We start from the raw sequence: 14,156 nt of genomic DNA, 5'->3' as shown, positions 1-14,156 counted from the left end.
AGTTAGTTCAAGTGGTTGAGCACATGCCTTACAAGCAGGAGGTCTTGGGTTCAAGACTTGGGAAGTACATAGGAAGTCTTTCTATGAAGACTTGGCTTGGGTATAACCAGGTTCAAATCTGAGGAGACAGGGTTTACCCCTATTAATCGTCGTGCCTTCGGGCGGACCCGGTTAAGACAACGTATGTTAGACCCCCTGCTGTCGAATCGCGACACGAAGTTCTCAAGCAAAATTCACCTTTCAAAAAAAATATATATAAAAAAATAAAAAAATAAAATTCTATTTCTACACAAATACTAACATATAAGAATATTTTAAAAATACACGTGTCAATGATTATGCCACATGTCACTTAGGGAACCCTTCAATCCTGTTTTAGTATATTGGTCGATGCTAATTTATACTTATAAATTTAATCTTGGGTTATTTACTAAAATGGTACCTGGACTATCCATCATATTACTGATGTGTAATTTGAGTGTATAATTTGTTGAATAGTTTTGCTCGTAAAAATCACCCAAGTTTTAAATTTATAAAACGAGGATATACTATAGTTATATTACACACGGTCAGTGTACCCTGCCGCGTATAGTATAGCTAGTAGTAAGTCCAGGATCGTCCACAGGGAATTTGTATTAGTAGTAAATAAAGCTATTAAATTTAATCTAAAAAGAAAGTGTAAAATTGGGGGGTTGTGACTGAGTTGTCATGTTGCTTAACAAACTACAAGTGATCTTTTGAAGCTTTTAAATGGCTAAAATGGAAATTTTGGCGTAAGAGGAGTAAAAGATAAATCTTCAAGTCGTTACGGCCTAAAAATAGTTTTTAACTATTTTTAACGAAAAGAGTTTGTTTGATTTTTAGAACTAGAAAATGTTTTCAACCCCAGTTTATAATCGGACTGTCATTATCCGATTAGTAAACTAATAAGTTAAAATAACTTATCTGTAAAAGAACCGATCGATGAAAAATAGAAACAAGATAATGACTTTCAATTCTAGAAAATGGCATATACTGCAACTTGGAATTAGAACTTACGTGCAAACATGCACGTCAACCAGCATGTAGACTATTGAAAGTCTAAGTTAAACCAAAGCGAAAGTTTTTACCAAACTAGCTACTTCGTCTCCCTCGAACTAGCTGCAACGGTAACCGGCAATGATTCTGCTTTTTAACACGACTAGACTACACCTCAGCCTAACTATAATGGCACTCGAACGAACTTGAACCCTTCACAATTAACCCGTAAACTATATCGAAAATCACGAAAAATACTCGTAAGTATTTTTCATGCGAACATGCGAGCGGTAACGAAACTTCACGAAACTTAACACACTACTTAATGGATCGTAAACGAGCTTATAACAACTTTTAGAACGAAATTTTAACATACGGATTTATGCAAATTGAGATCGAAGTTTACGAACAAACTAAGGAACTTAACTTAGAAAAGAGATTCAAATGACGAGAGTAGTTTTTAGAACATTTAAAACTAATAACTTTCAATAGTTCAACTATTACAAACTTAATTTGAGAGTTGGTGATGAAGAACTTAGCAAACAGCTTACGACAGAAAGTTTCTTAAACGAAATTTGATGAACTAAATGTAACTAGAGTTGGTGATTTAAAAACTAAACAACTTTACTATAAACTAAGATTGACACAATGGAACAATGATTTAGAATTGGTTGTGACTGGAAATGGTTTGGAGACCATGGAAGACTTCCCAGGCACACCTTGGACGTTCTCTGCAAGCTTCCTTTTATAGTCAAATTCTCCAACTTTCTTCATTATTGAGGAGACATAATCAAGCCATGCTACAGTTGTGAATAGAAGGAATTTGCTCCAAACAGTCAAGCAAATGTCAGGTGTTGAAAATATGGTGTGATGCAAATTTGACTTTTTGCTTTTGCTTTTGAATGTCAATTGCCATTAAATGTATGCTGTGTATTTCTTCATTTCGTGGCTTTACTGGTTTGATAAAATCTTCCATTGGTAAAAGTAAAAATGGCAAGTTGTAGACTTTTCTTTCATCTTCGTGTGGCCAGCTTACTCGTCAAAAACGGATATCATATGAAGAAGTTATTACCAAAACAGCGCATCAACATCAATTTGTAACTTTTCAAGCACTTTTTCACCAAAATCCATTGCATCCTGTAAAATCACTTATACACACAATAAGTAACTAAAGTACATTAATTTACATTCAAATGAGTTATAATTATACGTTAAATTGCACAATAACGCTAAATTAAATATGTATAATTTAAGCGTTATCAATTACTAGTTTCCTACCTAAAACTTTAAAATTACTCTCATCATACCCTAAGTTATTAATTCTCCACTCGGACAAAAACCTGAACGTGATAGGTGTCAGTTTGACCGTTAATTTGGGATATGATTACCGTAAATTTTAAACTATAGGTAGGTAATCAGTAATATAGTGCATAGTCCAGGCACCATTTATGTAATCATTTTTAGTACAAAGTTTTTACTTTTATGAAATTTTTATTTTTTTATTTTAAATTTTCTTTTTTAAAGGGGTAAACCAGAAATGATATCTTAATTTCTTGTATTACATTAGTACCTGTACAACTATCATGTAAGGTTTGAATTAACTCAAATCAGATTTAATCAACTCCATGTGGTTGTATCCATTCAAGACTTCAAGTACATTTATCAATGCTTTACATGAAATTAGGATACATCTTCCGATTTACTTATTTTTTTTATATAAAAAATAAATAAATATGAAATATATAATTAAAATCATCATGGATCTATAATTTGATATATTAATAGTTTTTAATAAAATAAATAAATTTTTACAATACACTTTTTTTATAAAAATAAAGTATTCTTTTATAAAATAAAAGTAAATTCTTTATTTCTAAATAATAGTTTGTGTGATTAAAAAAAACAACAACAATCATAATAACAACAACAACAACAACAACAACAACAACAATAATTATAATAATAATAATACTAATAATATTAATGGTTAATTACATAAATGGTACCTGAACTATGTACCATATTACTAATTACCTACCTATAGTTAAATATTTACGGTAGTCATACTCCAAATTAACCGTCAAACTGACGCCCGTCAGGTTCAGGTATTGTCCGAGTGGAGAATTGAAAAGTTGGGTTATGATGAGAGTAATTTTAAAGTTTTAGGTATGAAACCAGTAATATGATGGATAGTCCAGGTATCATTTCAGTAAATAAACTTATAATCTTTTATTAGTTTTTCACGTTTCAAACTGGTTATAATCTAGTTGTATTCAATAAATCAAAAAGTGTTTAATATTGCTTGTCACATATATTCAATACACAATGTTATATGATACCTTTAAAAAGGTGTATTATTTGGTAACTCGGTCAACAACTATGATATATGTATTACTAGCTAATTAACCCGGATTCAATTCGGGCGTTTATATAAAAGTTTCGAAAAATATGTTTATTAAAAGCATAAATACGTTATATGTGTCATGGCTATACGGGAACTTGATATAAAAGTAGTGAATCAAAATTAATTTCATATGAAAGTAGCCATGTGAATAAGTTCCAATATTAGATATCAAAACTTCAATTCCATGAAAATGCTTTATCCATTATCATGAATCCTAAAACAATGATAGTGTAAAAATATATACATTTTTGGTGTCAAGTTCGCAATGTTGCTAAAATCGAAAGAAAACATTTAATAAACTATATATATGATATATCAACCTCTCAGCTGCATCTTTTTTATACAACCAACCAAATAGTTTTTTCTCATTCTTTCACTTGCATCCTTTCTCATTCTTTCACTTTCTAACACACCATTCGTAATGGGGTCCATGTTCATGGTTCCTGTTGAGAGAACCATCATGTTAGAAGAGATATATTTTGAAAGAGCTCTCTTTATTAAATGTAAAATTAATGGTGGAGGCAATATATATCTTGTTTTATAAAATCAATGTTTACCAGTAGCATGATGTGCTACTGCAGGGCAACTTCAAGAAGCCGGAAAGCCTCTAGATATATTTTCTTAACCCATTATGAGAATCGAATCCGAGCATGGGAATCACTTTCCCGTATCATGTCAGCCTGACATGACCGACCTAACCCATCTAATTTGAATACATGAAAGTTAAGGAATACCTTGGTTATATCGGAAACTTTGGTTACAACATGCATCCCAGGAAAAACAGGAATTCCTATACATTCATTTTTAAAAGTCAGCTGAGAAGTAACATGTTTAGGACACAAAATAATAATGATCAATACCCACCAAGAGAGACTTCCTTTTTAACAACCGTATTTGGAAAGACGCCAAGATCAACTACTCCAAAAAAGATAGATATTTGCTCAAGAAGCTGTTACACGAAAAAGATACAATCATATTGATATATACTTGTCCATTTTGTCACTAATGATCAAAGTCATGTACTAACCTAGTGGAGAGTTCAGGGAGAACTCCTTTGGTACGTATGCAGGTAGATGCAAATAAAGTTCGGAATCCACCTGTAAAGAGTATCTTAAATAAGCCGAAGAGTTCACATCCTTTGAGTTTGACCAATCCTCGCACTCATAGCCCGGTATATAACAGTGATCTTTTCAACAAAAATAAAAGTCAGTTTAAAAATGAAAGCTACCGAGCACAGTAAATAAAGTTCCAACACATTTCAATTTCATGTTGAAGTTTACCTCAACACCACCAAGTTTATCAGAATCGACCAATTAATCATATGAGCTTATACTCTCATCTCATCAGGCGTCTCCCGAAACCTTATAACTTGGTTATCGGTAATCCTGTTATAGTAAAATCAGCTTATTACATATACAATCTCAGTAGCAAACAAATGTTGCTTACAACATATCCATTGAGAGCTAAAAGTGTAGTATATTCAATCAAATAAATCAGCATTATTGAGTTAGATGCATACATCGTACATGATAATAAACACTTCATAAGACAAGACAAAGAGGGTAGCAAGTTTCCTTATGGACCTTATACATAATGTGTCAACACCTTCAAATGCATAAAATTGGCGTTAAGTGTTACTGAAGGCGGAACTTTTTGTGCTTGACTATATATTTTTAATAGTATTAGCGTCTAGTGTCATTGTATTGTTTAGCTCGCAGTTGTGTTTACCCTACAATACAAAAGTTGGAAGACATGAATTCAGTTTCAGTTGATATCTTCAAACAAAGCTTGTAGGAATAGTCTGGCAAAAGTCATAAAGAAAGAATGCGAATGATTTAGGTTTCAATTGCTTTACATTTTAAATAAGTGAAATGAAAAATGACTAACACTAACCACAAGTTGGTTGCCGTTCAACTTGTATGTTGCTTATATACAAACAGAAAGTATGTCCTCGGTAGTGGAAATAAGTTGTTTTAACCCATAATTTGAAAAGTAAGATTAAATTTGATTTGTTACATAGACTACATATGATTAGATACATTATACAACCATCTAGGTTATCTAATATTGTTGCAGTCCACTTAGCAAGATTTTTGTGCCATTCACATTAAAAATATGGGTAGCCAAATCAGATGGTAAACACAAGTTAAGCACAATAATTTGACCTGGTTGCTATTAATATAGCCTTTGATAATATTGTTATACAGTGGTCATATGAAGTTTAAATCTTATGTGTATGACCCAAAGTGAAATCGATGTTCACACAAATGATGCCCTAATTAACTATACAGTGGTTAAAGAAAGAATCATAAAAATTATCCAATAAGGAACACAAAAAATTGATCAAAAAAATACTTACCTATCCATAAATTAGGTATAAATCTGGAAGGAGAAGAATGAATCTGGCATAAAACTTTTACCCCAAAATTCCATGTCGTCAATCCCAGGCAACCTAAATATCTCATCCAACAAAACCACCACAGAGAATAGTTCTAAAATTGCATTTTATATATAAAAAAACGTTTGACGGGAGGCGAGCTCGGAACAGATAATCAACAAAAATTAGTTAAAAATAAGATAAGAACAGAGAATAGATCTAAATTTGCATTTTATAAAAAAAATATAACTATAAGCCAAAAAGAAAAACAAAATATAATCCTAATTTGAAACTTTCAATACCTGTTTTTCCGGGGAAAATTCCATGCAAATTCCGTCCGGCCAAGAGCAAAAAACATCTTCAAATTGAAACCCTAAATATGAGAAGAGCGAAAAAATAGTAAAGTCATGGAGAAGAAACATCCCTTTTAATGTTGATTTTCAAAATCTTCATCAAAGGAAGAAAAATTGATGTCTGGAGCCCATATCTTCATCAGAAGGGATTATAATTTGAGCATAAAAAAAACATTGAATTAGTTTCTAAATCTTTTTGTTTAAAGCCTCTGTGTAAATTTTGTTAAGTTACGTTAAGCGGGTGTTTTGTTTTTGAAAGAAAGGGGGAGGTTGCCACTTGACAACATTTTAAAACATTTTAGATGCAAGGAACCCTGTTTTAATAGAGATAGAGATTATAATTTGAGCCTAAAAAAAACATTGAACTATTTTCTAAATCTTTTTGCTTAAAGCCTCCGTGTAAATTTGGTTAAGTTACGTTAAGCGGGTATTTTGTTTTTGAAAGAAAGGGGGAGGTTGCCACTTGACAACATTTTAAAACATTTTAGATGCAAGGAACCCTGTTTTAATAGAGCTAGAGATAGAGATTATAATTTGAGCCTAAAAAAAACATTGAATTATTTTCTAAATCTTTTTGTTTAAAGCCTCCGAGTAAATTTTGTTAAGTTACGTTAAGCGGGTGTTTTTTTTGAAAGAAAGGGGGAGACAACTTTTTAAAACATTTTAGATGCAAGGAACCCTGTTTTAATATAGATAGAGATAGAGATTATAATTTGAGCCTAAAAAATTGAATTATTTTCTAAATCTTTTTATTTAAAGCCTACGTGTAAATTTTGTTAAGTTATATTAAGCGGGTGTGTTTTTTTTTAAAGAAAGGGAGAGGTTGCCACTTGGCAACTTTTTAAAATATTTTAGATTCAAGGAACCTTGTTTTAATAGAGATAAAGATAGAGATAGAGATAGAGAACAGAGAGAAAGAGATTTCCATTTCAAAATTGTCACGTTGAGTAAAGAAAAAACGAAAAGAAAGTATTTACCCGTATGTTGCTTGAGGAAACCGGGGGCAAGTTCGTGCTGATAACGTGATGTGGGAACCTTGCTCTTGTATTATAGACTTCACATTTAAATCATCATAGACTTTATGGTGAAATGTGCTTCGTTTCGCGGCATCGTCTTTATAAATAGCCGTCGGAATCCAGGAATTTTGTTTACGGGGGGCAAAAAATTAACTAAACAACATTAACATTGTAGGCACTTCCTAACGTTAACAAACACAACATGCGCAAATAATATTGAAGCAGTAGCATATAATATATATATATATATATATATATATAATATAACTAAAAAAAGGGGTTGAGGGTACACTTGACACCCCTAATACCCCTCCTTTAGCCTAATCCTCCATCCTTATTAATCCTCTAATTTTTTTAATATTAATCTAAATTAATTTACACTTTTTGATTTTTCATCACCAATTTACACTTTAACCCCAATCTTAAATAACTAATTTACACTTTTTTATTTCCCATCACCAATTTACACTTTAACCCAATTAAAAATAATTAACTTACACTTTTTGATATTTTATCACCGATTTACACTTTAACCCAATTTAAAAATAATTAATTATACTTTTTGTTTTTCTATCACCAACTTACACTTAAAAATAATTTTTTAACATTTTTTGGTTTTCCATCACCAATAGACTATTTCACCAAATTTAAAAATGATTAACTTACACTTTTCGGTTTTATTGACAATCTATAATACAACTCACGTACGATAATCGTTTAGTTTAAAATTGTTGTTTGTGTTGATATAACAAACTGCTAACTTTTTATTTAACTAAAGTTGAATAAAAAGGGTAAACTGGAATGAATATTTATATAGAGTTATTTTTCATATGTTTCCTTCTTTAGTTTTCGTATTGATTAAGTTGTTATATTGGTCATAGGGATTTTGTCGTCTCCACATCATTTGATCGACGTTTGAATGTCCTTGGTTGGGTTCTTTTTTTTTTCCTGAATAATTTTCGAGGTAGCAAATTTCCAAGTTGATTTCGGTATATCTATAAAATATATTTGAATTCTAATTTTGTAGCTTTGATTAATATATCTTAAGACTACCCGTCCATTGGACGGGTCTAAACACTAGTATATATATCTATATAATTATTAAAACAGTAGGAATCCGAACGATTGTAAAGTTTTTAAAAGTTTAAACCTATTTTATAAAATTGCCATGTAGGATTTTATCTTATGTGGCATTTTCAAATTTTTTAACTATATATTATTTTTTCTTATTATACTTATAGAAATATCAAAATTTAAAAGTAACTCCATACTATTGATTAATCGGAATTTTTTTGAACATTGATTCATCAAATCTATGTTATTTGGCAAAAATATTTCAAACTTTTTAATTCTCACTTATTATTGTCAATATATATTAAAAAAAATAAGAAGTCTTTATATTGTATGATTTTAAATCTTTTTATTTAGAAAAAGATATTACCTACCCATACATCAAAAAATATCAAATCAAATCTTATACATATCTCGAAAATTAATATCCCGTACAAAAAAAATTATATTGTTTATATTCATATCAAATCAAATCATATTTTTGGGTCACAAAATCCCTTAAATTACCCCATCCAAATATTCAACTTCCCACCGAAAAATATAATACCTTTGCTGTTTATCTTATTATTCTTACTCTTTCTTTTTTGTTATTGTTTTTGGATATAGCTTTATTTATATTGAATTTGTGTATATGATTAGTTTTAGTTGTGAAATTAGCTTATACAGATTTGGTTTTGCTTATACACGGGCAGTTTTCTTATTCTATTGCTTATACACAAATTTAATGATTATCCCTTTAAATTCGATAGGTTTTACATACAAGGGTGTATTGAAAGCCAAAACAGGAGACTTTTTGTAATTTTGATATTTTAATTTTTTTATATATTGTGGTTGAGCATTGCTAGATTCAAGAATGAACGATATTTTTCAGGTGATCAATTAATTGCGTTTTAATTTGATTTAATTATAATGTTTAATATATGTATTTTTTGATGTGCACATCTTAAGTGATGGCTCATCCAAGATTCGGGATGGCTAAAAAGAAGACTCAAAGCTATTACTTTCGATGCATGATATTTTGGTGATTTGTGATTATGGGATTGAGGCTAACTTTAGCTCAACTTTGAGCTTCAAAATATATTGATATGTTTAGATCAACATTTAATATGTATGGATATATGGTCATGAATTAGTTATTATGTTCACATTAGGGATTTGAAAATGTACTTATCTAAATGCGAGAATCAGTGTAGCCATGGAATATAACAAATTGTGAATATCTGATTGAATGCGTTTAGGGTCAAGTTTGTAGGTGAAAAATTGTTTTTGGCATTGTTGTGCTTAGGACCAGGTGTGCACTTGGAAAATTATTTTTGAATTGCGCATAACCAAAAATGGGGGTAATTTATAAGGATTTTTAAATTTATATTTTTCTAAAACATGAAAGTTGACCATAATAAACTACAAAAAAATGAGTATTATATTATTAATTATATAAGATGTATCTTATATTTTATATTTGACATCGTGTTGTTTCCGTCAATGACACTACAACAAAAAGTTAACAATTAGTAATGTCTACATAAGAATTGTAAGCTAAAACTTCAATCAACTTTAATAATATACCGCGCATCGCGTTGGTCAAAGACCTAGTATATATATATAATAGCGACGGAATATTCATGAAACAATAATTTATATAACTACAAAGAAAGATTACCAAACAACATAAATACTGTATTGAAATCTCAAATAATTACACTCATAAGAATTGTATAGCAAATCAAAGGGTGAAACAGAACATCGCCAATAAACATGATGTTTCTTTGAAGTTGGAACATGATGTTTTTTCAAGTTGGGCCAAGTAATTGTTTAGATACACTTGATTAAAAAGCTTTGGGCTTTATATTGAGAGTTTATGTAAAAATGTAAAATAAGTAGGACTATATAATAAAATTTTTTTAGCAAAATCTCAGGGTGGGGAAGTGACCTCCCTAGTACAACACTGCATCCGCCAATGGCTGTCGGCGTCTTCTTGATATGTTTAAATCCTCATGGTTCTTGTATGTGATTAATCATTGATCGCAACCATGGTATGTAACATCATTGATATATAATAATTGCGCTAATATTATTTACGTAACCGACCCATCACAGCTGCGATATCAATAACTGAGCTAATATTATTCAACTTTTATTAGTCTTTTTTCGGTTTTTGTGCAGGAAATTTATAAGGTCAAGGATGACACTTTTCGTCAAAATAGAACCAATGTACATTCTTGATTCTTCTTCTTTCATGAACTTGCGCTTTTTAACATTTTGTTTTTAGTTGTTTTGAGGGTATTTTAGTTGTTGGAAAATTGATGTAGAAGTGCTGGCAATTCTGACACGAAACCTGTTAACACCACACGGCCTGTTCAAATTACCTGTTTGACCTTAATAGGTTTCCTGTCTTAACAGGACTGGACCTATCAGGACCTGTTAAGACATGTTAAGGTTATCCATATATATAAAATACTAAGAATTGATATTATGATCTGTACTAGTGAAGATGTCTATGAACTTTTGTAATGCAAGGATTATTATCGCCTATGTAGTCAATTTCGGTGGTATACCGGTGGTATTTCGATTTTCGGTCCTGCACTGGTATACCGGTATAGATTTTTGTCCAAATTTTCGGTACCGAGATTTTCGGTGAAATTTACCGAAATCTCACCGAAATCGGTCAAATTTCGGTGGTATACCAGTTTTTTAGATTTTTTTATTTTTTATTTAAATTATTTTTGTCCAAACTAAAAAACAACATATAAAAAAACTAATTTTTTGAAGTATTAACGCTAATCTATTAAACATTGACACTTTTAAACTTGACTTTGATATTTAGATTGAGTATTAACTTAATATAATTGCTATTTGTATGTATAATTGCAATCTTTTTGGTACATATATAGTTATATATAATATTTTTCATAATATTAAGATTACCGAAATACCACTGAAATAACCGATATTTCAAATACCAGACCTTGACCGAAACACCGAAATTTTGGTCCTTAACTACTCAGATTATCGCTATATATTATATAAGCCGTAAGAAAAAAAGGGTTTTTTTAAGTAAAAGTCAATAATTCTATCAAATACATGTTAACACGTATTAAAAGGTGCACCTGTTAATTTCCGTGTCGTGTTCGTGTTTGGAAAAAATGACACTATTTGTTAACAGATCGTGTTCGTGTTTGACCTTAATAGGTTCGTGTCTTAACAGGTTCGTGTGACCTGTTATAGCCCTAGTATAACCCACATTAAAATTGTAATCGGTGTAGGGACGAAGATAAGATCTAAATTGTGAGCTGGTGGTTTGTGGATAGTTTCGAGATTACCTTGAATTTCCAAAATTAGGCCTTGCTTGAGTATTCTAAATGTTAATTTAGCTTGTTTGGTTAGCATTACTACCTCTTTGAAAGTAGTCAGAGTAGCCATAATCACATTTTTCGTTTCCTTCAGCCCACCAATGAAACCAGCCATGATATATTCATCATTTAATCCTTCTTGACTAGCGACTATCGGACTATGTATGCCCACATTACTTCAGATTCATCCATATAGACCTCAACAGTATTGTTTGTCTTAGTTTAATGAATTCTCGTTGTGGGTTCATATGGCTGGAAGAAATAAACATCCCGACTGTCTTTGTTTAATATATCAGGCAATTTGATGCACAAATATAATCCGTGCAGGTGAAGTCGAGTAAGCGGATCAAAACTATCCTCAGAAAACTGCGTCATGAGATCACAAGTGTTTTTGTGGGCTAATGTAATCTAGCAGCTATTTGTGATGCACGATGGAAAGCAATGGTATGGGGTCACTTTACTGGCATTCCATATGGTTTTTGCTTAGGAATGTATAGCAGGTTGGTAAGAAATAGGGTTGGCTTATGGTTTTGGATGTTAATCGTTGTTTAAAAAGGTTTTTAACCCCAGCTCAATGCGGTTATGTTAATGCCTTTGTAATTTATAACAGTCGTCTTTTTTCCCACAATTCTTCTCAATATTAGTATAAGTATCAAGTTATATATTCTTACTATAGGTTTGACAAGATGGGTGGGTTAGGGTTTAAATAGAACACATAATGTATTTTTTACGGGTTAAAATGGATCATGTTTGTTACAGGTTGCAGTGGTGGTAATGTCAATCTGAGACACATTTATTCAACATTTATAGGCTTTTATGTGTTAATATGATTACAATTTTAGTTTTAGTTGATAATCTAATTTGAGTGAACGATTTAGAAGGTGTTATGCATAGGAAACATGATTGTTAGACTTATTGCCTTATTTTCTTAAATTTATTTTCACATGTTTGACTTACTCAAGATAATACAAATACCTGAATGGATCCTTCTATACCTGAAATCTACAAAATTACCATTAATGTATATACTCGAATGTAATTTTCTATAGCTAAGCAATTGATTTATATGTTCGATTGACTTGCATCTATGTATCAAATAAAGTGAGTTCTATCCTGAGATCTCCAAGAGAAAAAGCCGTGCCCTTCTCCCCCTCCTTCTAAGGTCGGGTCATTTACATCCTCTTTTGACCAATGAAAATGTGCAGCTTAAAAGGCAGTATAACAGGGCTGGAAGTGCAAAGAACATGAAATCCATATACTCACTTAGAAACAAAAGCAGAACTTACCAGTTTCTAAAGCTTAAAAGTAGAAATAGCTCTGTCTCTGTCTAGTTTGAGATCTCTAGCTATTAACCTTTTAGTTGCTAAAGGTAAACAGATATAAATTTCTCACGAAGTATCATTCATCACATATGTGCAGATTTTGTAGGATATCCTGCGCAGAATTGGGACAAAGGCTGGACACTTGATGAACGTAAGTCTAACCATCTCTTTGTTCCTAAAGTTCTATAACTTCCTTTATCTTTGGAGATTTTTTCTGAAACAATAAAATCAATTGTCTGCAACAAGAAACTCCAAAATAAATGAAGAAATGAGTGTCATTACACAACTTGTTTTCAATAGCATTTCAACCCTTTCATTAGAAAGAGTACACGTTGTTTTCGGGTCAAGGTGGCATGCACTAAAATATGATTATTTCAACCATTACCCAATTTGCCCATATATCTTATTATGTAACAAATGTTGAACATAAAACTTCAAGATCTTTTATAGAAAATGTATTTCACTGAAAATCATTCAACCCATTTTGACACATGAAAAAGCCTCTTTTACCCATTACCCAATTCATAAGCATCACCGCAAGAGTTGCCTGTTGAATAGATGGGTCAACTAGGCTATACACATACCTCAATCAAGTCTTCCATTTCTAGAAGGTTAGGAGTAGCCGTTGGGCCAACTTTATCCTTGTCAATAGAAAATACTAAGTTTCAACCTTACCCTTTACCCTGCCAACATAAACTTTGAAATTTCGCAAAGGCTTAAAATCCTACTAAAACTTGAAAAGCATGACATAATGCAGATTACTTATAAAATGACAACAGGACAAATTCTGCAAAAAAGTTTTGATCTATAGTCTTTTTATTATGCTTCACACTATCTGTCTTTGATGGATATTATTATCTTTATTCTCTCTAACAGGTTTTGACTCCTTGATAGTACTTCGTGGAGCAAAATTGGTTGATGTTACCAAAGTCGTTTTACAGATTCTTAAACCAAATGACGCTGCTCCTTCTTGAGGCTAAGTTTTACTCGTACTTCTTTTTTATATGTTCATCCGCACACATTTCAATGGTTATACCTGTTGTCTGTTAGCTGGTAGATTACCTCAAATACCGTTAGCACCAAGCTGATTTTTTTCTGACATAAACAGATAGTGAATAAAATTTTTGTGAAATTAGAAAACTATATCAAGAGAGTCATTTATGTTATTATAAAATAAGCATAATAATATTATATAATAAACTAAAAATGCACTAATGAAGTAATTTATAAGACATAAAAATATCAT

The 14,156-nt window shown here is 31.1% G+C and overlaps 1 long non-coding RNA gene across 1 annotated transcript; it reads left to right on the top strand.

The window, feature by feature from the left end:
- Positions 1 to 10,032: 10,032 nt before the first annotated feature.
- LOC122602315 lies at positions 10,033 to 14,123 on the top strand. Its single transcript, XR_006324210.1, has 5 exons — positions 10,033 to 10,271; positions 10,402 to 10,449; positions 11,916 to 12,032; positions 13,008 to 13,061; positions 13,787 to 14,123. It is a non-coding gene; the product is annotated as an uncharacterized LOC122602315 (long non-coding RNA).
- Positions 14,124 to 14,156: the final 33 nt, after the last annotated feature.

Source organism: Erigeron canadensis, chromosome 5 (assembly GCF_010389155.1).
Source record: "Erigeron canadensis isolate Cc75 chromosome 5, C_canadensis_v1, whole genome shotgun sequence".
NCBI classification, from domain to species: domain Eukaryota; kingdom Viridiplantae; phylum Streptophyta; class Magnoliopsida; order Asterales; family Asteraceae; genus Erigeron; species Erigeron canadensis.
Note: the sequence above shows the minus strand (reverse complement) of the source record. Positions and strands in the feature narration are given on the sequence as shown.